Source organism: Pan paniscus, chromosome 9 (genome assembly GCF_029289425.2).
Source record: "Pan paniscus chromosome 9, NHGRI_mPanPan1-v2.0_pri, whole genome shotgun sequence".
Lineage (NCBI taxonomy): Eukaryota > Metazoa > Chordata > Mammalia > Primates > Hominidae > Pan > Pan paniscus.
The window spans coordinates 134,718,169-134,743,274 of record NC_073258.2 but is presented as its reverse complement, the minus strand read 5'-3'; the positions used below and the strand labels follow the sequence as shown (position 1 = coordinate 134,743,274).

The window sequence follows — 25,106 nt, the reverse complement described above, 5'->3', positions numbered from 1 at the left end:
CCCAGGCGGGCCGCTCCCCTCTCCCACTTCACCTGCCTCAGGCGGCAGAGGGAGGCTGCTTGGAAAGGCTAATGATTCAGAGGCCCTTAAAACAGAAGGATGAGCAGCTGAGGCTCCGGATCAAAGATGTTTTAACCCTTTAATGGTCCAGTGGTAATGTGAAGAGGTTGAGGGTCTTCCCTCGGAGTCGGGGCCCTGGACACGCGAAGCACTTATTTTATTTATTTATTTTTTTGAGACGAAGACTCGCTCTGTAGCCCAGGCTGGAGTGCAGTGGTGCAATCTCGGTTCACTGCAACCTCTGCCTCCCAGGTTCAAGCAATTCTCATGCCTCAGCCTCCTGAGTAGCTAGGACTAGAGGCGTGCACCACCACGCCCAGCTAATTTTTGTATTTTTAGTAGAGACAGGATTTTGCCATGTTGGCCAGGCTGGTCTCGAACCCCTGACCTCAGGGACCCACCTGCCTCGGCGTCCCAAAGTGCTGAGATTACAGGTGTGAGTAACTGCGCCCAGCCCCACTCAAAGCACTTCCGATGCACCCCATCAGAAGTGGGGGTCAGGAGCTCCTCCACTGCAAGATACTAAGCTAAAGCTTTCTAGTTAAGGGGACCTAGATTTCAGCCCCAAGTAGGCACTCCCCAGCTCTGGCAAGCGGCTCAACCTCTCCAAGTCTGTACAATGAGGACAAAACGACCTACTTCATGGGGACTCAAAGAGATAGTGTTTGTGAAATGTTAGCAGAGCCGGGACTAGACCTGGGATGGGAGCAACCAACGCCTCATCCTGGGAGAGGCCACACTGAGCATGTGTTTTAAAAGAGGCTGCATTCACATTTTTCACCTCTCTTCTATATTCCAAAGATAAGCAAGAAGACCTGGGTCAGAAGAGCCAGCGTGAGTCACGCACAGCTGTCACCAGGGACAGTAAGATGGGTGAATTGAAGATGCAAATCACCAAATATTATTTTACCTATACACACACACACACACACACACACATATATACAGGTAGTATAAAATTGTACACAATATACACAGTAAATATTTAATTAAAGAGGCTGTTTTCCTATTGGCAATTGACCTTACACCTTGGGGGAAGGTGCCCAGGTACACATACTTTGAAAACGCCCAATGGCTTTTGAGGAGACCTCGGTGGCACTACTTTGTTTTGAGTGCAGGATCTTAGCAGAAGTCAGGACGCACTGGACTTTTAGGGGAGCTGAGTCTGGAATAGTAAAGATGCTCTGGTCCAGCTGCTTTTGTGTGGTCAATCTGAGGGAGGGGGGGTGGACTGTGTCATGGGGTTGGGGCTAGATCTTGGATGGGTTCATCCAACCCAACACCATGCATGTGCCTTAAAAGAAGTTCTAATTCTTTTTCAACTTTTGTGTACCTCAAAGGAGAAGTAAGAACACTTGACCAGTAAGAAGAGTGAGGATTAGATTTTGTACAGTTGCCAGAATGCAAAATCGAGATGATGGATATGAAATGCAAACGGGCAAAGTTAGGCATGTTCCTTCTTTATCCTCAAGGACGCTGAGCCAGAGCCGCAGCGCGCTCCCAGACAGAGCACAGCTCCCAGGTTCCCCAGCTCCTGTGAGGACCCACAGCTGGGGTGGCCCACGCAGAGATTGGGATTCTGCCAACCTCACCCAGAGATGCTCCCTCTCCATTCTCGTGTTCTTGTTTGTTCTCTCCTGCCTGGTACCGTGCCTAACCACATGACCCTTCCAGGGACTCTTGCCGCAAGCTGGCCTATTCACCAGGTGCAAACAATTTATGCAGCACTTCCTACCCGTTCTCCAGTGTTTGTGGTGAAATTGGGAAATGTAAAGGTTATTTTTCTCAGGAACATCCTGCAGCAGGTCTGGGATTCAGGCCTGTCAAAATTCTCCCCTGCAGATACATCTGGAACATTCCATTAACAGCAGGAACTCTGACAATCAGGATGGTTTAACTCTCAGAGTGGGGAGCCAGGTAACCAAGACCTTTACCCTGGAGATCATTAGAAATAAAACTGCAATTTTCACATCTCCCTAGAGGTATGTTCCTCCCTGGTGGGAGGGGCTGAAGGCTTATAAGCACCCATCTCAGCCCCAAGAAGCCCAGTTCTTCCAATGTCCTTCAGCCTCTACCAGCTGCAGAACAATAAACAAACTCTGTCCTGTGAAGCTTCCTGCACAGTTAGCATTTGTGGGCTGCAGCCTCTTGCCATTTGATGCGTGGACAACAAAAATCGGCATATAGATTGAGCTGCCACTATACGGAGGGCAAAACGAAAACGGAGAAGACAGTGTTTTGTTTTTTATTTATTTTTCTTTTTTGAGGAGGAGTTTTGCTCTTGTTGCCAAGGCTGGAGTTTAATGGTGCGATCTCGGCTCACTGCAACCTCCGCCTTGCGGGTTCAAGCCATTCTCCTGGCTTAGGCTCCTGAGTAGTTGGGATTATAAGCATGCACCACTACACCCGGCTAATTTTGTATTTTTAGTAGAGATGGGGTTTCTCCATGTTGGTCAGGCTGGTCTCAAACTCCTGACCTCAGGCGATCTGCCCACCTCGGCCTCCCAAAGTGCTGGGATTACAGGCGTGAGCCACCACGCCCGGCCAAGACAATGTTTTAGAGTCCAGTTGGCTTCTCTTAGGGAGAAGATCGCTCTTCAGAGGAGGGACTAGCCGGCTACCTCCGCCACTTAGTGAAGGGGAGGGAAGAGTCTTACTAGTAGGTTTGGTCACAAAATTCCCCTTCCCCACCACCCCCAACACACACGCAGGGGCAGAAAGGAAAGGGGAAGGAAAGATCCAGGTGGCCTTGGCTGCTGGCCTCGTTCTGTTTCCTCCCTGGACCCACTGGTTAGCATGTGCTGAGCCCAAGATCTGTGCTCCTGGCTGCAAGGATTTCCCCTGTATGTCCTCCATTTGCAAATTTGGGTCTTGGTCCTCCTGGAATCCAACTACTTTGAATTCCTGGCACAACCAGATCTTTGCTGAGTCTTGTTAGTACAAGGCATTTACGATGCACTGTCAGTCCCTGGTTGTGGGGGCGCAGAACCGCACTCGGCCAGAGGCTTGAGGGGCAGGTGACTGTGGAAGCATAGATTTAGGATATACCTTTGGGATTCCAGAATAGCAAACGGACACCTCGTGAGATGAAATGGTTCATCAAAGATCTTGCTTGTTGGTAGAACAGCAGGAATAAGACTCAGGCTGTCTAACTCCTAGCTCTTCCTGTTGTCGCTGGTGCCTTCTCCGGGCAGGGAGCTCTGCTGACAGTAGGCTGCACAGCTCCGGTAACTGAATCCAATCCTGCCCCAACCCTTTGTTAGGCATCCCCTGCGTGGCTCCAGGGTCATACGCATTGTGGGTCTGGTGTAGCCCCTTGGCCTGGGGAACACACAGAGGGATGTTGGGCCTGTCGCCATGGGGCATGAAGCCTGGGGAAGCACCACCTTGCTTCCTGCCACAGCCTTTGTGATGGTCGCAAAGCTCTGAAGGAAGTTGCAGAAGACAAACCAGTCATTTTCTCTCTGTCTCCTTGATTTCTCCTGCATCCAGGGTGGCTCCTGATTTTCCTGGTGACTTAGCGTTTCCTTACACTTGGACTCATCATCGTCACTACTCCCACCACTGATCTGGAACGTGTGGCCTCCCTCCCCCACCGTCACCGCCTCCAAGGGGCCTCCTCCACTCCACCTGTGGCTTCTTCCCATGAGCTGCACAGCTGTTCTCGCCCCCATCGGAGGCGCCCTCCTAACCCCGCGGTGGAGGAGAGCACGGGGAGGCTCAGGAGAAATTGGAAGCCTTGCTAGTTCCCAGGGGTGGGGCAGACATCCCTCAGCAGGCCAGACACCTGCTGCAATGTGAGCAATTCTGTATCCACCCAACGAACATCGCTGCGTACCTGCCTGCCAGGCACTATGCCAGACGCCATGGCCTTGTCACCTAAAGCAGGGGTTCTGCCCTCAGAGGAATGCTCGTGCAAGCGGGTACATCCGTGGCTTCACTACAATCTGATGGGCCCATGTCAGCTGCAATGGCCCCAAGTACAGGAGCTTTAGGTAGGGAATGGAGCGACGGTCAAGTCAAGCAGGGGAGCAGGAAGCCCTTGGATGTGGTGCCTGAGTGGGCATTGGAGGGTGGTGAGGGATGAAGTGGGCAGCTAAGGTTGAGGGAAGGGCAGGAAGGAGGCCACCCGTTTCCACCTGGGAGAGCAAGGGGACAGCACGGGGCAGGTGCTGGATCTGTTAGAAATCTCCCCAGTTGGATGGTGGGCTCTGAGGCAGCTGGTCTCTCTCTGGGGCGAGCATGCTGTGGTGGAAAGAGTGATCCAACGACAGTCAGAAGGCAGGTGTGGTCCTGGGTCCGCCATGAACCAGTTCGATGATGTTGGCAAGTCACTGACCCTAACCTCGAGGAAAAAGAGAGAATTGGACAAGATAGCCTCTGACGTCCCTTCCAGCTCCAAAACTATCCTCTGCCTTCCAAACACACAGGAAAACCAAACAAAAGTAAATATGGTTCATGGATGCTTAGACCTCCTAGACAGTCAGATTCAGGTTGGTCAAGATGGTGGTAAGGGAACCTGCCCTATCCTGGTAGGTGGAGTGAGCTGAGGGTGAAGAAAGCCCATTCCCCTTCCCCTTGGTCGGGTCAGGATTCCCCCCACCAATGAGCAACAGGACATCAGGGCCAAAAAAAAATCGATTGCAATGCCAGTGGGAACTCTTCTTGTCACGATGTTTCACTCCAGCGCCTCCATTTCTATTATTATACCAAGTGATTTATTCCAAAAACATAAACCCAGCAGCAAAAGAGTACCCGGCTCCCCAGGGAGAGGTCTCTTCCTCTTTCTCCTTCCCTGCAAGCTGTTGCCTGGCTCAAGGTACCTGCCTCTTGTCCAGCTTCAGCCCGCCCTCAGTGGGAAGGGTTGCAGGCTGGGAGGGAGATGGCACCTCCAAGATATTCCCTGGGTCTGCCCAGCTACTTGGCCTTCACGGGCAGTATTCACTACAAGTTTCTACTCAAATTTCTTTGAAACCTGGGTAAACATCTTTTTCTACTTCGTGCTTTAGTTTTCTCATCTTTGAAATGGGGAGAAAAATTCTTGACAGTTTCTCCTTACAAGCCCAGGGAGGTACTAAGACTTGGATTCTGGCTAGATGCTTGTTAGATCAAAGCTATGCCAGCTGGGCATGGTGGCACATGCCTGTGGTCCCAGCTATGCGGGAGGCTGAGGCAGGAGGATTGCTTGAGCCCAGGAGTTTCAGGTTACTGTGAGCTGTGATTGCACCACTACACTCCAGCCTAGGCAAAAAAGCTAGACCCTGTGTCTAAAAAAAAAAAAAAAAAAAAAAAAAAGGAGAAACATAGAAAAATAAAAGCTCTGCCTTTTCCTCTGTTTGCTGGCATTCCCATCTGAACACAGCTCTGAGCCAGGCCCCTTCCCCTGTAGGGCCACTGTGACACTCTTGTTGACATCGCTGCCTAAACTAGGGCTGGGAAGAACAACTCATTCATGGAAGGCTTGAGGGTGACCTGATTTGTCCTCTGAAAGCTGAAATCTTCGAGTTTTAAAAATCCTCCTAATAACGCATTTTGCTTGTCCTCTTCTACCTGAGATGGAAATTGGTTAGAGTCAAGTGGAGCCTTGAGTCGGTGGGGGACGGGATGGATGGAGCACGCTCCCATGGCGTCTGGGATAGTCAGTTCCTCCTGGACTCCAGGGCTACGTGTTGCTTGTGCAATTCCATCATCTGCCACTTAGCATATGCTGTCTTATATTTTAGTGATTAAAAAATATATAGCCCATCTCTATTTTCAGGCTTGAAAGGGAAAGAGTAGAATGACACACAGTAGTTTTCAACAAATGACTGGTTTTGTAATTGCTGCTGATTTTAACCCTAGCTGCAGGATCTATGAGTCTACGTAGGAGTTAGAATTGGGAACTGTTGGAAGAGAGGGGTCTGAAAGTCTCAGGCCAGCCTCCTCACAGACTCGCAAGGAACAGGTTATAGTTTCTCTTTCAAATCCACTTTCCCATCCCTAGAAGAATATGTATGTGTAAGTGGGAGACTTATATCTTTTATCATTTGATCTTCGTTCTAAGATGGGGAAACTGAAGTTGGGGAGGTTAAGCAGCTTGCTGGTAGTCACACAGTTGGAGGGACAGAGCCAGGGTTAGCATGCTGCCTGATTTTAAGGCTCATGTTCAGTCCACCACATCATAATGCTTCGTGAACGGACGAAGGCGATGATTTCCCGACAGCTTGTGAACTCTGTCGTGGATCAGCAGGCTGAGAAGGGAACTGCTCACAGTGACGCAGCCCGGAAGAGGTAGAGCCGGGCATGGGGCCCCTGGCTCTGCTTGCCAGGCTGTCCCTTGTGCCGGCCGGGTAGCCCGCAGACCCGCCAGTGTCTCAAAAGAGAGTCGTGTTCTCTTTTTGCTGAGTTCAAATGTGTGCAGAAGAATATGCACAGCTCTGCAAACATGAAGCACATATTCTAGCAAGAGGGCTGTTGGGCTTGTGTGGGTTTGAAAGCAGGGACTGGCTGCTCTGAGCTCCCGTTGCTGGCACATCTCCTTCCCCCAGGAGGCAGGATGGTCACAGCCATGCCATGTTGGCAATGAGGATCCACTGGACTCCCTCTTGGGAGCGGTCGTTGTGTAGCTAGAGGTGGGAAAGTAGAGGGGTTAAAGGCTGCCTTCTTTTGTCTCGCCAAAGGGAAATCCCTGTAAAGCAATGAAATTGTGATGAGCTTTGAAGAGGGCTTCTACCCACTAAGAAGCCAGTCCTGAATTTTGATGCGATGTCACTTAGCACAGTTCCTTCCCACCAACTGTTTGCTATGACACCATGGAGCTAAATAGCAGAGCTGCCGAAATAACAGTTGAGAGAGAGAAGTAAGAGGCATCGGCAAGGGAAAAAGATTTTTTAAGCAAGGAACGGAATGAGACAGCAACCAATGAAACAGACAGAAGCAAGATGTCTGTTCCAGGTGGCGAGAGGCAGAGATGTCTTTTGTGTGACAAAGAAGTCTAGGATGCCAGCCATGCACTTGACAGAGGGCAGTGACCATAACCGTCTGCATTCGAGACTTCTCAGAAACGTCCACATCTTCCATCATGTTACCTTCTTATGAGAAGGGACAGATACTAACATCATTTTATATGTGAGCAATAGCGGACAGTTTTCATACGTGAGTGCAGATACTCATTTGGTACCCAACCACAATGCTTTCTGGCTTGACTGTGCTGCTCAACCAGTGCCACCGTATTTGAGAGAAGAAGATGCAGTGGGTTTTCTGGATATAGGAGGGGAATGCCGACAGGTGGTTGGCACAAATATTTGAAACGGGAAGGGCTGTGACAAGATCCTGCCTCCCTGCAGTGCCACTCAACATCCATCACTGTGAGGGAGCAGGCGGGTCCACACGCCCTATCACCTGCCTTGTGTTTAAGAAGGACACAGAAGATCTGGGCATGAGGACCGTAACAGGGTTGGCATATCCCTGTTCACCTTGTGATTTGTCTAGGTGCATGAATAAATATGCAGGGATAGCTATGTATTTCTATGACATAATCTCCTCTCTTCTTTGGACAGGAGAGGTCTCCTCCAACAGTGGAGCTTTCTCAAGAGTCTTGGTTCTCCTGCTATATTTTCTTCTCTCTCTCTCCCCCAACAGCCCCACCCTTTCCATGCCCATCAAGTGAAAAGGTTTCCATTTAATTCAAGCAAGGGATTGTCTGTGAGCCTGCATCCTGCCAGGGACATAATCTATTCTCTTTTGTGGCATCAGAGGAGTCCAAGACTCTACCACAAGTAATTGAGAAAGTTGACCTGGCAGTGACTAGTGATGTAACCTTACAAATCCTGGGATTCGCCATCTGGAATTACATTCTTCTCAAACTGGACAAGACCTCCAGAATCATACAATGTCAGAGCTTGAAAGCTAAGGACGTTCACTTCAGCTCCTTATTAAATAGAAGAGGAAACTGAGGTCCAGGAGTGCTGAGTGGCTTGCTACTTAGAGTCACTCCTTCCTCTATGCTCTTCCCATTACTCCAACTCATCTTTAGCTCACCCCACTCCACTGCTGGGTATACTTGTGTTTGAGCCATCTCTCTTCTTCCGAAACATCTCATAAGGGAAAGGGCTTTTAAGTCTAGTATGTAGGAGATGACTAGCGTCTCTCAAGCCCTTAAGACAGAACATGACATCCCAACATCAGCAAAGTTTTCTTTCCATCTAAATTTGCCTTGCTGCCATACTTCCTAAACTTTTTGAGTGAAGAGAGAGGAAAGGGATCTCCATGCTTACTTATTTTTCCATAGGTGTCAAATGGGCAACTTTGCCCTCCCTGTGGCCCGGCCCCCTCCTCTGGTGTAGCATTCTCTTGTTGAAGTTAAAGAATCACAACTTCCAAGCTCATAAGCCATGTGCTTAGCATCCTAAAGTCAAATAGAGGTTAGTCCATTGGAGAACTGACTCTTTGCTTAATGACCAAAAAAGTAATATCTTTAAGAGCCTTCCCTTTCATTTCATGCCAAAGTTATTAGGCTAGATTCAGCCTAGGGTTCTGGCAGCAGGCATGCCAGAGAGCAAAACTGGGACAGAGAGCACGATGGGGACCCTCTTGAGGGGGGCTGTAGGACAAAGGTATAGTGGGCAGATTTCACGGGAGCTCCCCAATTTTCTACCATGCAGTTCTCAGTACGTGGCCATAAGCATCTTGAAAAGCATTTGTGAAACTGCCAAGAAGCCAGGCTAAAAATACCCACAGAACAGTCTGGATCAAGGAGAAATGCAGAGCTGGGCGTGAGGGCTCCGCGGAAGGTGTGAGACTCAGTGCAGCAGCCAGACTGCAGCGCCCACCTCAGGCTCCTGCTCCAGGCAATAAAGCCATGGTGGACTGGACGTTGTTGGGGAGGAGTGGATGCATCTGGGTTTAGACCTTTTGTTTTATTTTTGAATCGGTCCAGTCCAGCAGTGCAGCAAGGGTGTCTAATGACACACTAAGGGCACCTATCATGTGCTCTTATAGTTCCAAGTCCAAGCATTCACCTGCTTCTTGGGAAAATAGCAGGAAAATAGCATTCTTTATGAAATTTTTTTCATACATCTAAAGAGAAAGTCATGTTTGAAAGATGAACTAGGCCGGGCGTGGTGGCTCATGCCTGTAATCCCGCCAAGGCGGGTGGATCACCTGAGGTTGAGAGTTCGAGATCAGCCTTACCAACATGGAGAAACCCCATCTCTACTAAAAATACAAATTAGCTGGGCATGGTGGCTTATTGCATTCTTAAAGATTAGCCATTAAGAATGAATGCTTCTTCCTTAAATATTCCACACCCTTTTCTTTTTAACTTTATTTTAAAAATTATTAATTTGATTGACAAAAATTGCATATGTTTTTGATGTACAACATGATGGGGTTTTTTGTTCTGTTTTGTTTTTGAGATAGAGTCTCACTCTTTCGCCCAGGCTGGAATGAAGAGGTGCAATCTCAGCTCACTGCAACCTCTGCCTCCTGAGTAGCTGGGACTACAGGTGTGTGCCACCACGCCCGGCAAATTTTTGTGCTTTTTTAGTAGAGATGGGGTTTTGCCATGTTGGCCAGGCTGGTCTCGAACTCCTGAACTCAAGTGATTCACCTGCCTCGGCCTCCCCAAGTGTTGGAATTACAGGCGTGAGCCATCACATCCGGCCTGTGATGTTTTGATACATTATGGAATGGCTAAACTGAGCTAATTAACATACACATTACCTCATATATTTATCACTGTGTGTTGTGAACACTTAAAATCCCTTAACAACCTCCAAGGCTACAGTGCATGATTATTAACTGCAGTCCCCGTGTTGTGCAGCAGGCCCTGCACTTGTTCCTCCTGCCTCACTGAGGTCTTCGACCCTTCGGCCACCAACTCTCCAGTGCCCCCATGTGAGGTGTTTGGGGCTTTGCAGGGGCTCCCAGTGCTCCTTATAATGGCTGTAACTTGGCTTTGTCTGCTTATGGTTCTCTCTCTACACCATTTTTAGGCTCCTTCTTCTAACACTTAATCTAATCATGTGCCCCTGACAAATATTATCGCTAGTCTGCTTTTTCCAGTTTTTTGTTCTTAGTTATCAGGAACATTTTACATCAGAACCCTCCTGCCTCTCTCCCAGGGTTGCCAGCAGCAGTTCCGTCATGCTTAGGCTCTCGCTTTTAGGCAGGGGATACACTTCCTTGGGTGTTTCCAAATTTCTCTTTGAGACAGCACCTTGCTCTGTCACCCAGGCTGGAGCGCAGTGGAGCGATCATGGCTCACTGCAGCCTTGAACTCCTGGGATCAAGCAATCCTCCCACCTCAGCTTCCCCAGTAGTTGGGACTATAGACTTGTGCCATCCTGCCTGGCTAGTTTTTGTATTTTTTGTAGAGACAGGATCTCACTATGTTGCCCAGGCTGCTCTCAAACTCCTAGGCTCAAGTGATCCCCCTGCCTTGGCCTCCCAAAGTGCAGGGATTACAGGCATGAGCCACTGCACCTGGCCTTGTTCATGTTTTTAAATAAAAATTATTATTTGAGACAAAGACCTGTCTTTGAGGAATCAAGTCTAAAGATGGACAGCATGATATGGGCAACCATCCGTAGGACACAGAAAACTAAGTTAAGAAAAATAAAATGAGACATTCAGTATTTATATAATGCATAGATCAAGGTAAGTGTGTTTGTCACCCTGATGTAATTTGTTTAATCTGTCCCTGGCTGTCCCCTCAGGAAACTCTTCTTCCCCTGAACCCTCAATTATTTTCCTAAGTCTATTTCTTTTAGCAGACGGAAGTGCAGACCTGTGTGCCCTTCCGATGGCAGAAACTTGTGGCTGGCTGTGACTCCTGAGAGATGGATGGAGTAGATGTCATGAGGTGACTTCAGAGAACTGAGTGCTATTGACAAACTTTTGGGCAGTTTGTCAAAAATGTGACAAACCTATTCTCATTTTGTTTGGCTTTGGACCATTTGTATAGTTTTCATTTTGAGGGCTCTATGGAAATAGCCTCTGTGGAGACTGAATGTAGTCATTATAAAAAAGCTGAAACACAAGTTTACTTGGGGGTGCATACGCTTTGTTCTATCTAGAAACTCTGGGGTGCCTCACATTTTCTGAGTGGAGAAATGGTAAATTCATTGGTGGCTGGAATCCAAGGAAGAGGAAGCAGCAATACTCTTCCCAGAGCCGGGACTCCCCTGTGGCCCCCAGCATCCCACTGTTGTGAGGACTGTGGGTAGAGAGCCCTTGCTCCAGGGGCCCTGAGTTCAACCACCACCTTGTCTTTGTAGAGCAGAGCTGCCTCCTTGTTTGAAGGAGCCGTCGGCTGGGCTGGGCAGTTTGTAAAGCCCCAGTGGGAGAGTGGCATTCAATCCCAATCTCCAGCGCCTCATTGCTTGTGGGTTTTAAATCCCTGAGAGAGGGAAATCATTGCTTCTAGATCCACGTTCCCTTGACTCTCTTCCCTAGGGTTGCTGGTCAGACCTGGTGCAGTTCCCCTTGCACCACTGGGCTCCATCCAACTCTGGCCTTGATGTTTTCTATAAATTCAGAAAAGGCCTGTGCCTCGACTTCCTGCAGTGGCACCCTTAACCTCATCTCACACTCCACTACACTGTCCTTGTACCTCAGCCATGTCGGGAACCACAGACCATCACTGGACATTCACCAGAGCAAGCCTTTGTCCACTGCAATGCTCCTCTGGGCTGCTGGTGTGGGTAGTATCTTCTCTTGAGCTGGAGGAGACCCCTTTAGGAGGCAGTGAAGACCCCCACTTGTTTGTTTTTGCTTGTTTGTGCACAGTAGGTATTTAATAAATATCCGTTGCATGAATGAATGAGCAAATGGGCTCTTCCCACTGTAACAGAAGTACCTCAGCAAAGATTTTATGCTTCCCTGAACTTGGTCAAAGAAGATGAATGGTTTAACTGAGGTGTTTATTTCGGCCACTGAGATATGCTTCTTTGGTGATCTCTGAGATTTATATTCTTTTTCTTCTGAAAACTAAAAATAAACAAAAAATCCAAATACCCATGAAGTGTTGGACACTGTACTAAGTGATCCCATCAACACTTTCTCACTGAATTTCTTCAGCCCCTTTGTCAAGGAGGTTTCATTTTCCTCCTCTTTACAGATAAGGAGACCACCTCTCAGAGAACAGGCAATGTATCCCACGCCCCTCAAATAGGAGGCAGAAGCAAGATTTGGACTCAGGCCTGCCCAACTGCAATTCGAGGGTTCTTCCCACTGTAAGTGCCTGGCCCATCCTTTCCAGAGGCAGCCATATGGCTGAGATTCCGGGAAGGAAGCTATCTCCATAGGAAGCATGTGGGGTGCCTAAGAATGATGTTAGGAGTGACAGGACCAGAGCCCAACACCATGGGGTTGAATATCGTTCTAGGTGGAAACAATACTAAAAGATAACATTCATTGAGCTTGTTCACCATGGACCACACACTCCTTCCAAAAGAGTCCGTGAAGGTAGTACTTCAGCTTACCAATGAGGAGTCTAAGACACAGGAACTTTAAGTAACTTCCAAAGGATAAGTGGCAGAGTCAGAATTTGAACCCAGACAGAACTCTTAACCATTATGCAAGGCTGCTTATAATGTCAGAGGAATGGTTTCCAGAATTCACACACAATCTTAGTGTTCATGGTAAACTGAACACCAAAAGATGAGGCAAATTCTATGCCCCTATCCCTGAATCTGGGCATGTTTGTGACTACCTTAACCAACGAATTATGGAGAAGTGACACTAGATGACTTCCAAAGCTATGTCATAAAAAACAATGCAGCTTCTACTTTGCCCACTGGGATACTCACTTTCAGAGACGGGATCACCTGTTGTGAGGAAGCCCAGACCAAAGGCAGAGCCAGTAGCTCCAAGTGAGCTTTCAGCCAAAAGCCAGCAGCAACCACCAAGCACCTGAGCCAGCCTCTTGGAGACCCAGCTGAGCTGAGCCTTCACTGACTGCAGCTTCAGTCAAGGTCTGAATGCAACCTCATGAGAGACCCTCAGTAAGAACTGCTCAGCTGAACCCTGCCTTTCTTGTGGCTGTAAGTACAAGCAAATTGTTGTTTTGAACCACTAGGTTATAGGATAATGTGAATGCTATGTAGCAATACATAACCAGAACAGCAGCTCACAGCCTCCGGGTCTGGTCTTCCTTCCTATAATGCCTCACTATTTGATGTCCTAAGTTAAACAACAATACCACCATCACCACCACCACCATCACCATCACGACCACCACCACCACCATCACCAACACCAACTATTGCTACTACTAGAGGAACAAACTTTGGGTATCTAGCATGTGCCAAACACATTCCCATGTTCATTGATTTAATCCTCATAAGCACCATCTACAATAGGTAGTATCACATTTTAAGATATAATCACTGAATCTTAAAGAAGGAAAATAACTTTCTTGATGTAATTCCAGATTCATAGTACTTTCTGCCATCTCAAATTTTAGGCTGAACTGATCAAGGTAACTAAGGGAAAGCAAGAAGCACAACTGCTACCGCTGTGACTATCCACACCTACCTTTTTTTTTTTTTTTTGAGACAGAGTCTTGCTCTGCTGTTCAGTCTGGAGAGCAGTGGCATGAATCATGGCTCACTGCAGACTTGAACTCCCAGGCTCAAGCAATCCTCCTACCTCAGACTCCCAAGAAGCTGAGACTACTGCTGCATACTACCATGCCTGGCTACTTAAAAATTTTTTTCGTAGAGGTAGGGTCTCAGTATGTTGCCCAGGCTGGTCACAAACTCCTGGCCTCAAGTGATCCTCCCGTCTTGGCCTCCCAAAGTGTAGGATTATAGGTGTGAGCCACGCGCCCAGCCAGTTACTGTTTTTATTGTTGAATATAAGCTCAAACAAAAAAAAATGCACAACAAAAATGTACAGGTCAATGAATTATCATAGATCAAATTCCTGTATATCTACCACCCAAGGTCAAGAAAACAGAACATTGCCAATATCCTAGTAGCTTCTGTCTTCACAACTGGTCCCAATCACCACCCCTCCCATTGCCCTGAAGGTGATCATGATCATTTCTCTTATGAAAACCAACATAGTTTTACTACCTAAACTTTCATTACTAAAAACTAGCAGTCTTACCCTTTGTAAATTGTGTATAAATGGACCACATGGCATGTATTCCTTGTGTTTACTTTCTTTTATGAGAGATTATGTTTAAAGGTTATGTTCTGAGATTTAGCCATGTTGTTTTGTATAACTGTAGTTCATTAATTTTTATTGGTTATTCTACTATATGAATATACCACAATTTATTCGTTTCACTGGTGATGGACATTTGGCTTGTTTTTAATCCTTTTCATTATACAAATCATGCTGCTACTATGAAATTCTAACATGTGTCCTTTGGGGGACATGTGCATGCATTTCTGTAGGGTATGTGTCTAGCAGTAAGGTTGCTAAGTCATGGGGGGTGCATTTGTTCAACTGTAATGGATATTGACAGTCTTCTGTAGTGATTATACCATTTCCAACTGCTACCGGGAACACAAGAGAGTGCCTGTTGTTCTACAGCCTTGTGAACATTTTGTACTATGAGTCCTTTTTTTTTTTTTTTTTTTTTTTGGAGACAGAGTCTCACTCTGTCGCCCAGGCTGGAGTGCAGTGGCACCATCTCATCTCATTGCAACCTCTGCCTCCCAGATTCGATTACAGATGCCCGCCACCACACCCAGCTAATTTTTGCATTTTTAATAGAGACGGGGTTTCACCACGGTGGTCAGGCTGGTCTCGAACTCCTGGCCTGAAGTGATCTGCCTGCCTCAGCCTCCCAAAGTGCTGGGATTACAGGCGTGAGCCACTGCCCCTGTGTGTATTATCAGTCCTTTCAATTTTAACTACTCTGATGGGTGTGTAGTGGTAACTCACTATAGTTTTAACTTGCATTTTCTTGACCACTGAGAAATTCTCATGTATTGAATGGCCATTTGGATATTCTCTGCTGTTAACTGCTTTTTCAGGTTTCCTGTCAATTTTTCTTCTAGGGTATTTGCCTTTTTCTAAATACTCTAAGAAATGTATAATATGATTTACATATACATTCTCTAACATTTGTTTTAGTAGAGTATATGTGTATACGTATGTATGTGTATGTCCGTGTGTGTGTGTTTGTGTGTGTGTGTGTGTACTAAAGCCCTTTGTCAGGTAAGGATGCCTTGGTGTGGCCATGTGGATAGGGATTAGGGACTCAGATCTTCCTTTCCACTTAAAGGGGAAAATGTACAGATGCCTCTCTTTCTGAGTATGTGCTGAAAAAAGCAAAGAATGCATATTTGGGACAAGAAGGCTCTAAAACAGGGAACAATATAAACCCAGATTTGAAACAATTTATGCAAAACAACCAGATTAGAGCTAGGCACACTCTTGCAGCTCCTAGGAAGAGTAAGATGGTTCTGAGCCTGCATTTGTTATCTGTCTTGGGTGTGGAGACCACTGTAGAAGGGAAGGGCTCAGAGGCCGCCGGCTCTGCTGTGCATTCTTTCTAGACGTAGGGTAGTGATCAGAGGCAGGGAGGCTGGGAAGGGCTTGGGTGGCTTCTCCAGGCAGCTCAGAAGCTCCCGACTGCCGTGGAAGGTGAACTGTCTTTCTGCTGAGCCAAGGGCTCAGGGAAATGCTGTTATCTCTGTCCTCAGTATTTGCATCTCAACTCACCCTTGGCAGCTCTGCTGTTTGCATAAGGTGCCTTGGGACAGATCTGCTTCCTCCTTGCAGAGGTCCTGACACCTACCTTGAGTCCTGCAGTGTGTGGAGGCCGGTGGAGTAGCTCTGCTTCACTCTGCAGGTTTCTCTTGTCAGATGACGTCATTCTCACAGGCTACAAGGTCCCAGCTGCCTTCCAGCTCAGGCCAGCATGTCTCTGCCCTGTGTTCTCCCTGGATGGCCCCAGCTGGGTGGTTCTGAGCAGACCGGTCCAGGTTTTTATTATTATTCACCAGGTTAAACAGTGTCAGCAGAACCCGCCAACCTCTAAGATCAGGCTTGATTCCCAGAGCGCTGCGGGCCCAGGAGTCACATCAGCCCTGTGCCATCAGAGCAGCCTTGAAGCAGAGCAGCTCACTGATGGGCAGATTTTTGATGCCTTCCTCACCTTCCTTCCACTTTGTGTCTTCAGGTCTAACAGAGCAGGGAGAGGAGAGGTGGGTTTCGGCTTCATCAGTAGTCAGCCTCTCAAAGGGCAGCAGGGAGAGATCACCTGTGCTCAAGGGGCTAAAGGGAGCTGCATTTACTTGGGGGCAGAGGCTGTGGGCACTCAGCGCTAGCAAATACCCAGGAGGCACTTCCTCAAGGACACGCCTCAGGCAGTGCAATGGAAGCCACAGTTATCTGCCTAGTGCAAAATCAGGAGCCTGCAATGGTGTCTTATAGAGTAACACTTGTCAATGTAACTGAGGTTCATTCTGTTATAATTATTAATTAATCTAATTTTTGTTTTAAGAGACAGGATCTTGCTCTGTCGCCCAGGCTGGAGTGCAGTGGTACAATCATAGCTCACTGCAACCAGGAATCCCTGAGCTCAAGCGATCCTCTCACCTCAGCCTCCCAGAGTAGCTGGGACCACAGGCATGTGCCACCAAGCACGGCTGATTTTTATATTTTTTGTAGCGACGGTGTTTTGCCATGTTGACCGGGCTATTCTCAAACTCCTGAGTACCAGCGATCTGCCTGCCTCAGCTTCCCAAAGTGCTAGGATTACAGGCATGAGCCACCACGCTCAGCCTTGCTGTCCAATTATGTGTGCTGGCCAACCCTCTGTATGGCCCCTGACGATCCTCGCCTCCTGGCATCCACATTCTTTGTAACCCCCTCCCATACTGAGTGGACTTGGCCTGTGTGACCAATAGGAAATTGCAGAAGTAGCAAAATGTGAATTCCAAAGACTGGGTCATAAAAGCCATTGTGGCTCATGCTGGCTTTCTCCTGGATCACTCTCTCTAGGGGAAGCCGGCTACCATGTCCTGAGGCCACTCTAACATCCCCGTGAGAGAGCGCCACCAGGGGAGGAAGGAGGCCACCTGCCAGCAGCCAGAGCTGCCCTTCCAGGTGTGTGAGTGGCCACCTGGACGTAGACCTTCCAGCCCTGGTCACCTTCAGATGACTTCCATCTCACCTACAGCCTTGAGAGGCTCCCTGAGCCAGAACCATCGAGCTGAGCTGATTCCTCCTTGAGTCTAGAAGCTGTGTGAAATAATAACATGTTTATTGTTTTAAGCTGCTAAGTTTTGGAGTGATTTGTTAAATAGCAATAGATAACTAACACGACGTGCTCTTCTGTTTCTCTAGGAGGCAGGCTTCTTTCATTATGTTCTCTACAATAACGTCTTTTAATGTAGCCAAACCTGCTGATAAAGGAGAGTTGCCTCATCCTATCGAAAGCAAATAAATGGGCCAGGAACAGTGGCTCCCACCTGTAATCCCAGCACTTTGGGGGGCCGAGGTGGACTGATCACTTGAGGTCAGGAGTTTGAGACCAGCCTGGCCAACATGGTGAAACCCTGTCTCTAATAAAAACACAAAAATTAGACAAGTGTGGTGGCACATGCCTGTAATCCCAGCTACTCAGGAGGCTGAGGTTGGAGAATCACTTGAACCTGGGACACAGAGGTTGCAGTGAGCCAAGATCATGCCACAACACTCCAGCCTGGGTGACATGGCAAGACCCTGTCTCAAACAAAACAAAACAAAACAAAAACAAAGAAATGTTCCTCTTGTTTACTCTGTGCTTAGCATAGTACTTGGTACATCGTAGGTCTCAGTATTTAAAAATACGGCACAAATGCCAGTGGAATCAACTGATTGAATTAAGCAGATTAATAAATTTCAGGGTCTATGTCAAGTAAGGGGGAAAAGTGTTACAGATGAACAAAATTCATTTCTAGGCCTGGCACACTGGCTCATGCCTGTAATTCCAACACTTTAGGAGGCCAAGGCAGAAGGATCACTTGAGCTCAGGAGTTTGAGACCAGCCCGGGCAATATAGCAAGACTCCATCTCTACAAAAATAAAAAAATCATTAGCTAGGCATCATGTCTCATGCCTGTAATCCTAGCTACTTGGGAGGCCTGAGCCCAGAATTTGAGGCTACAGTGAGCTATGATTGCACCACTGCACCCCAGCCATACAACAAAAAACTAATTTCTGTATCTTTCTGTGATTTAAGAGGCCAGGAGGAGTCAGATAGTAAAGTTCACCCTTTATTGCCAGATTGGTATTAAAAATAAATTTGTATTCACTAAATACATGTTAGTTGATGATGGCAGGACATGTTCAGAAGTACATTTGGCATCAGGGAATGGCCAGTTAGAAATCAAAAAGTGCCATAAATGGTCTTTCAGTTAAGTGGCTAGTCCCATGTATGACTGGGCCTGAATGTAGACCTTCAAAGTTTACTGCAGTGGGCCTGAAAATGGTATTGATGAGGTTCACCTCGCAGGCGTCCCAGTCATGATCTTTGGTTCTCATCATGATTCATCTGGTTGTGTTCTTTGGCTTCCATCACAAAGGAAAAGAAATTATAAGAAACAGGGAGTAGGCCGGTCTCGGTGGCTCATGCCTGTAACCCCAGCACTTTGGGAGGCCGAGGCGGGTGGATCACCTGAGGTCAGGAGTTCGAGACCAGCCTGGCCAACATGGTGAAACCCCGTCTCAACTAAAAATACAAAAATTAGCCGAGTGTGGTGGCACACACCTGTAATCCCAGCTACTCGGGAGGCTGAGGCAGGAGAATCGCTTGAACTTGGGAGGTGGAGGTTGCAGTGAGCCAGGATTGTGGCACCGCACTCCAGCCTGGGCGACAGAGTGAAACTCTGTCGTAAAACAAACAAACAAACAAACAAACAAGAAACAGGGAGTAAAAGCAGAATTCACGCTACGTCAAATGTTTTACCAACATAATTGCAGCTAAACTTTTCAGCAACCTTGTGAGCCAGGTGCTATTGTCCTTGTTCTACACGAGAAGCCCCAGCTGCACAATTCCAAGGAAGCTGTCCAAGTTCAAAAGCGAGTCAATAACAAAACTATGATTTAAACACAGGTTCATTGGCTTCTTCTCTTTCTACTACAGTCTTTCACAGACTCCGAGATCTGGAAGATGGCTTTGGAATCCTCTGGACTAACTCCCCTCACGCGTATGGGGAGAGAGCGTCTCTAAGAGGTTAAGTCACTGATCAGAATAACTCCGCTATTAATGGTCTGACCCCGATTGACTTAGGCCTTCTGGTTTGCTTTTCTTTTCACTTCACCTTCCGCAATGGTAAGGCTGACGGTAAGGCTCATTCCTTCATAGCTCCAAGAAAACGAACTCAAAGTTTGTGTGGAGGCTGGTGATTGTTCAACAGAATTTTAATCCAGATATTGAGAGGAACACAAACACTGCACTGTGGAAAACGGGGTGAAGACAGTGGTCTGGCTTTCCTGCCTCGTTCCCCTCCCTGTCCTCTCTGCCAAGGGCATTTCTGTGAGGCTGACAATGAGGCTCACATCCAGGGCTGCAAATCCAGCTCTGTCATCCTGCAGGTGCTGGAGACTGGGTGACATGTCTGGTGACTTCAGCAGTAACGAGAGACCCTTGCAGCAAATCATGGCGAATTCTGTGCTTTTCTCTGATAATAGCACCAGTTTAATTATAATCCAGAAGTGTAAATTCCAGTTTGCTTTCATCTCTAGTATGTTTCGTTTCAAATGTGACTTTGCAGCTCCTTCTCTCTTTTTTTCTCTCTTCGTGCCATAAAATATTTGCATATTTGAATGTCAGATTTTCCAAGTGCTGGAAGCAACAGGCTTTGGTATGTTCTTGAGTTATTTTGTATAGCAGCATCTGTCTCGTTTCAGCAGCCACCAGAGCTGAGAAGTGACCCAAGAGCAGCCTGGCAGGAAGAAAAAATGTGGGATTCAAGGGAGTTTCCTTATAATACAGAGCCCAGCAAAGCTGGGGAGGGTGGGGGCCTTCAGTCCCAGGCAGCTTCCGAACAGATGTTTTTCCCCAGTTGATTTTTTTTTTTTTTTTTTTTTTTTTTGAAGAAAGGCAGATTACCAAAGGAAACAAATACGGAATGATGACTACAGAATGTGTCTTTGGAACTTGCTAGACTAATTACCGAGGCTCCAAAATCACTTTAAAAGCAACACATTTTGTTTTGCAATATACATTCATCTTGCCAAAATTTTTTTTTTTTTTAATTTCAATCAGAATCCACCTCAAACTGGATAGTTGATTGTGGTGGAAGTGGGGTTTGGAAGGAACACTCTCATTAAGACAGCACTTTTCAAGGAATTTCCTGACTCTTTTCTGTCTATAGAATGACGTCAGGAAAATGCTACAAAATATCTTCAGAGCTTTAAACAGCTTCCTTTTGAAATGATACCTTCTGTTTAAACAATTGTAATAATAGCTGCTCTTTGTGTGCCAGATAACATTGAGTTTAATCCTTCAGTTCCCCGGTGTGGTCGGTATTTTTATCGTCTCCATTTATAGATGAATAAACTGAGGCTCAGGAAAGACGCTTTTCCAAAGAACTGTGACCTAAGTGCGGATACTGGACTTGAATGGAAATTGTTTGTGTTTATTGTGTGATTATATCACTGCTCTTTGTAGAGGGACAATGGCAGCGAGATCTGCCAGTTTGATATCCTGATGTTCGAATGCTCAGGCCCTGACCTAGGTAAGTATCACATTTTTCAGGGAGCTTCTGGGTAATTTCCAGAGAATATAGTTTTCCAGGTAATATTCGATCAATGAAATAGGATTCCAGCTTAAATACAGAAATATGACTGCACTGAAGCCACACCTGCTGGTGACATTTATTCATTTAACAAAAGCGCATGAAGTCCCTGCTGTGTGCTGGGACTGTGGTCATCCCTGGGGATGTCATAGTGAGCCACAGAGCAGGTCTCTGTCGTTGACACTGTGGTGGCAGAAGCTATGCCGGAAATTCCGAACGTGATGTTGGGCCCTCTAAGCAGAGCCAGGTCCTTTGGTTGGGGCTCTCATATAGGTATCATCAGAAATATTCTTTTACCCCATTCGGTGGTGCTCTGACAATCCAAACAGGTGACCTAGGTAACCCAGGCATACTCATGCTGAGAGGTGACAGCGTGCTGGCAGTCCTCAGAGCCCTCGCTTGCTCTCGGCGCCTCCCCTGCCTGGGCTCCTACTTTGGCGGCACTTGAGGAGCCCTTCAGGCCCCCACTGCACTGTGGGAGCCCCTTTCTGGGCTGGCCAAGGCTGGAGCCCACTCCCTCAGCTTGCAGGGAGGTGTGGAGGGAGAGGCGCCAGCGGGAACCGGGGCTGCGTGCGGCGCTTGCGGGCCAGCTGGAGTTCCGGGTGGGCGTGGCCTTGGTGGGCCCCGCACTCGGAGCAGCCAGCCGGCCTTGCCGGCCCCGGGCAGTGAGGGGCTTAGCACCCGGGCCAGTGGCTGCGGAGGGTGTACTGGGTCCCCCAGCAGTGCCGGCCCACCGGCGCTGTGCTCGATTTCTCGCCGGGCCTTAGCTGCCTTCCCGCGGGGCAGGGCTTGGGACCTGCAGCCCGCCATGCCTGAGCCTCCCACCCCCTCCCCGACGAACGCCGCCCCCTGCTCCACGGCGCCCAGTCCCATCGACCACCCAAGGGCTGAGGAGTGCGGGAGCAGGGCACCGGGACTGGCAGGCAGCTCCACCTGCAGCCCCGGTGCGGGATCCACTGGGTGAAGCCAGCTGGGCTCCTGAGTCTGGTGGGGACGTGGAGAGTCTTTATGTCTAGCTCAGGGATTGTAAACACACCAATCAGCACCCTGTGTCTAGCTCAGGGTTTGTGAATGCACCAATCGGCACTCTGTATCTAGCTACTCTGGTGGGGCCTTGGAGAACCTGTGTGTCGAAACTCTGTATCTAACTAATCTGATGGGGACGTGGAGAACGTTTGTGTCTAGCTCAGGGATTGTAAACTCACCAATCAGCGCCCTGTCAAAACAGGCTACTCGGCTGTACCAATCAGCAGGATGTGGGTGGGGCCAGATAAGAGAATAAAAGCAGGCTGCCCGAGCTAGCAGCAGCAACCTGCTCGGGTTCCCTTCCACACTGTGGAAGCTTTGTTCTTTTGCTCTTCGCAATAAATCTTGCTACTGCTCTCTCTTTGGGTCCACGCTGCCTTTATGAGCTGTAACACTCACTGCAAAGATCTGCAGCTTCACTCCTGAGCCCAGCGAGCCCACGAGCCCACCGGGAGGAATTGACAACTCCAGACGCGCTGCCTTAAGGGCTGTAACACTCACCGCGAAGGTCTGCAGCTTCACTCCTGAGCCAGCGAGGCCACAAACCCACCAGAAGGAAGAAACTCCGAACACATCCAAACACCAGAAGGAACAAACTCCAGACACGCCACCTTAAGAGCTGTAACACTCACCGCGCGGGTCCGCGGCTTCGTTCTTGAAGTCAGTGAGACCAAGAACCCACCAATTGCGGCCACGATACTATTTCGCATTCACTCATCCACTTTATAGTCATGCAATTCTTGTTTAGTTAGTACCTAGTATGTGCCACAGATGGTAATAAATCAGGAACAGTTCCTGCCCTCATGGAGTCTAGAGGGGGTGGCAGATATTGACAAATGAACACATAAACATCCAGTCACGACTGCAGCCAGTGTGAGGCAGGACCAAGTGGGAGCCAGGGGAAAGTCCTAATGAGCAGAGGCAGCTCAGGGACCTTCTCAGGGGCATCTGGGCCTGGGACCTGTTGGGCACTGTTGTGAGACTGTGCCCTGCACTAAGGGCTCACTCAGTTGGCATGGTTGCCTGATGGGCTGCTGGCCCATGAGAAGGGGCCAGCCAGGTACGGGTGCATGGCAGGGTGAGGACCTCTTGGGGTAGGGGGGCAGGGAGCGTGAAAACACAGAGAAAGGAGAGATCCAGAACACATGAGGCCTGAAGAGGCCAGGGAAGGCAGGCATAGGATGGCTTGGAGCAGGGGTCATGGGCCACTGGACACTGGAACTTCAGCCTTGGCACATTGAGCAGCTGGGGAAGGCTGCACGCAGGATTGGGATTTTTACAAGCAGTCACCGTGGCTCTGAATATCCATCTTTGCTCCTCTGGCCCTGCCCTGCCCTGACCCCCAATCTCCCCATTACTTCTCTAAGCCTATTTCCTGATCTGTCAAACAGGGATTAATACCATCTGTCTCAAGGCTTTAAAAAATTTATTTTTAATTAGACAAGGTGGCACATGTAAGTCCCTATGAGAATATCTCTCATGTTCTCTGTGCATAGTAATAGCAATAGCCAAGATTTATGTGACATTTGCTGTGAGCCAGCACTCTGTTAAGAGGTTGACCCGTTTTCACTCGTCTGTTCCCCAGGACGATTCTGCTACTACAAAGAGGTGTTATTAGGATTCCCACTTTACAGACGCAGAGAGCTGAGGCACGAAGTTGCGTGCCAAGGCAACCCACCTGGTAAGAGGGGGAAGGATGGGGCTTGGCAAATGAGGATTGAGTTCCAGGGACACACTCTCCAGGTGGCCCTCAACGGTTGCCTTTTCCATTCTTTCGGGGCTGGTGGAGGCACTGCCAGAAGAGGGCTGGAGAGTTTCGTGGAGGGTGGGAAATTTGAGAGAGGAGGCTGGTTTAGAATAACAAAGTCACCCGTGCTGGTGCTGAGCGCCTGCTTGCAGGACTCCAAAGTCCAACTCATCCTGGTGTGCCGAGGGCTGTCTTGGTTTTAGTGCTGGAAGTCCCACACCCTGGGAACCCTTCTGTCCCAGGATGCCAGGATGGATGGTTACCTTAGGAGGACCCTCGTGATGCCTGTCGCAGGCCTCCCACCAGCAGATCGGCCTTGTCGCAAAGCCTTTTCTGGTAGATGTAGGATAGCCCTCTATGCTCTTTGGGGCTTTGGAATGGGAGGAGCAGAAGTGCACACGTGGGTGTCGTGGGACCTCATCTGTGTTCCTTGCAGCACCTCAGCCCCTCTGCAGTTTACCCTCAGCGCCGCTTCTCACCAAGCAAATACACACATACATGGTCCTGAAAATAAATCCAGGAACCTGTAGCCTTGAAGACCCCTGCCAAGGGCCCCCTAGCTTCACAGGGGTTGGTCCCGGGTATGAACAGCAGGGGCCACTGCCCGGCTGTGGGCAGGTGGCTGAGGGAAGCGTGCAGCGACCATCTGCTGCCCCAGGGACTCTGTGGCTCCCTCTGCAGCTCCCTCTCCGACTCCTGGGGGGAAGAACAGGCACCTCCGCCCCAGAGCTAGTTCTGTCCCCTGGGCTCTGTCTCTGCTGTCTGCAAGGCTGGATCACGTGTTCATGATGGAAACCACAGCCTGGATGCAGGGACAGAGCCGGGGGTGGGCACTCATCACCGTCCTGGCCATGGAGGCTGGACTGTCCCCTATCACATCACTGGAGGCGCGGCTCTGCATGGTGGGGTGGGCATGGTAAGCAGAGGTCAGTGTCGTCAGGGTTGGAGGTGGGACCCAGGAAGGAGCTCAGCCTGTGTGCACAGCATCTCTCGTGACCTCTAAAGTCTCCCAGGATGTGTTATTCCACTTCACAGATGAAAAATCGGGTCCTCAGGGGTTAAGTGGTTTGCTCCAGACACACAGGGAGCTAGTGGCAGACCTGAAATAGAAGCAGGTCTCCCAATGCCCAGCCTGCGCCTCAGCTTTCCTGTGGGCCTCTGGGCCTTCCCTCTACCCGAAGACCACGATGCACTTTCATCCGTTGGTGACATCTCCACTGTTGCAGAGCCTAGAGGTGGACCATGGTTGGCCGGTGTTTTGTCCAGAGAGACCAGAGTGGCTTGCCTGGGCCCCCCATCCTTGCTGCCTGGGCCCTGCCTCCTCTCTTCCTGCCCTGGGTTCTGAGGGCTGCTGTTGTGCAGGAGGAGCTATAAGGTCCCCATCACCGGCTTCATGTCCGTGGCCTGCCACTGCCATCCTTCACTGCCCCTTCTCCAGGTGCCACACCATGGCAGGCCCTCTACTTTGAAAGAGAGTTGGCCGGGCATGGTGGCTCAGGCCAGGCGGCGGCTCACATCTGTAATCCCAGCACTTTGGAAGGCTG

At 48.8% G+C, this 25,106-nt stretch overlaps 1 long non-coding RNA gene across 1 annotated transcript in view; it reads left to right on the top strand.

Moving 5' to 3' along the window:
* Window positions 1-22,174, top strand: part of LOC117975082 (uncharacterized) — a 44,145-nt gene extending 21,971 nt beyond the window's left edge. Inside the window, exons 2-3 of the long non-coding RNA XR_010113411.1 lie at window positions 12,858-13,085; window positions 19,133-22,174. This is a non-coding gene — a long non-coding RNA (uncharacterized LOC117975082). The remainder of the gene's footprint in view (window positions 1-12,857; window positions 13,086-19,132) is intronic.
* Window positions 22,175-25,106: the final 2,932 nt, after the last annotated feature.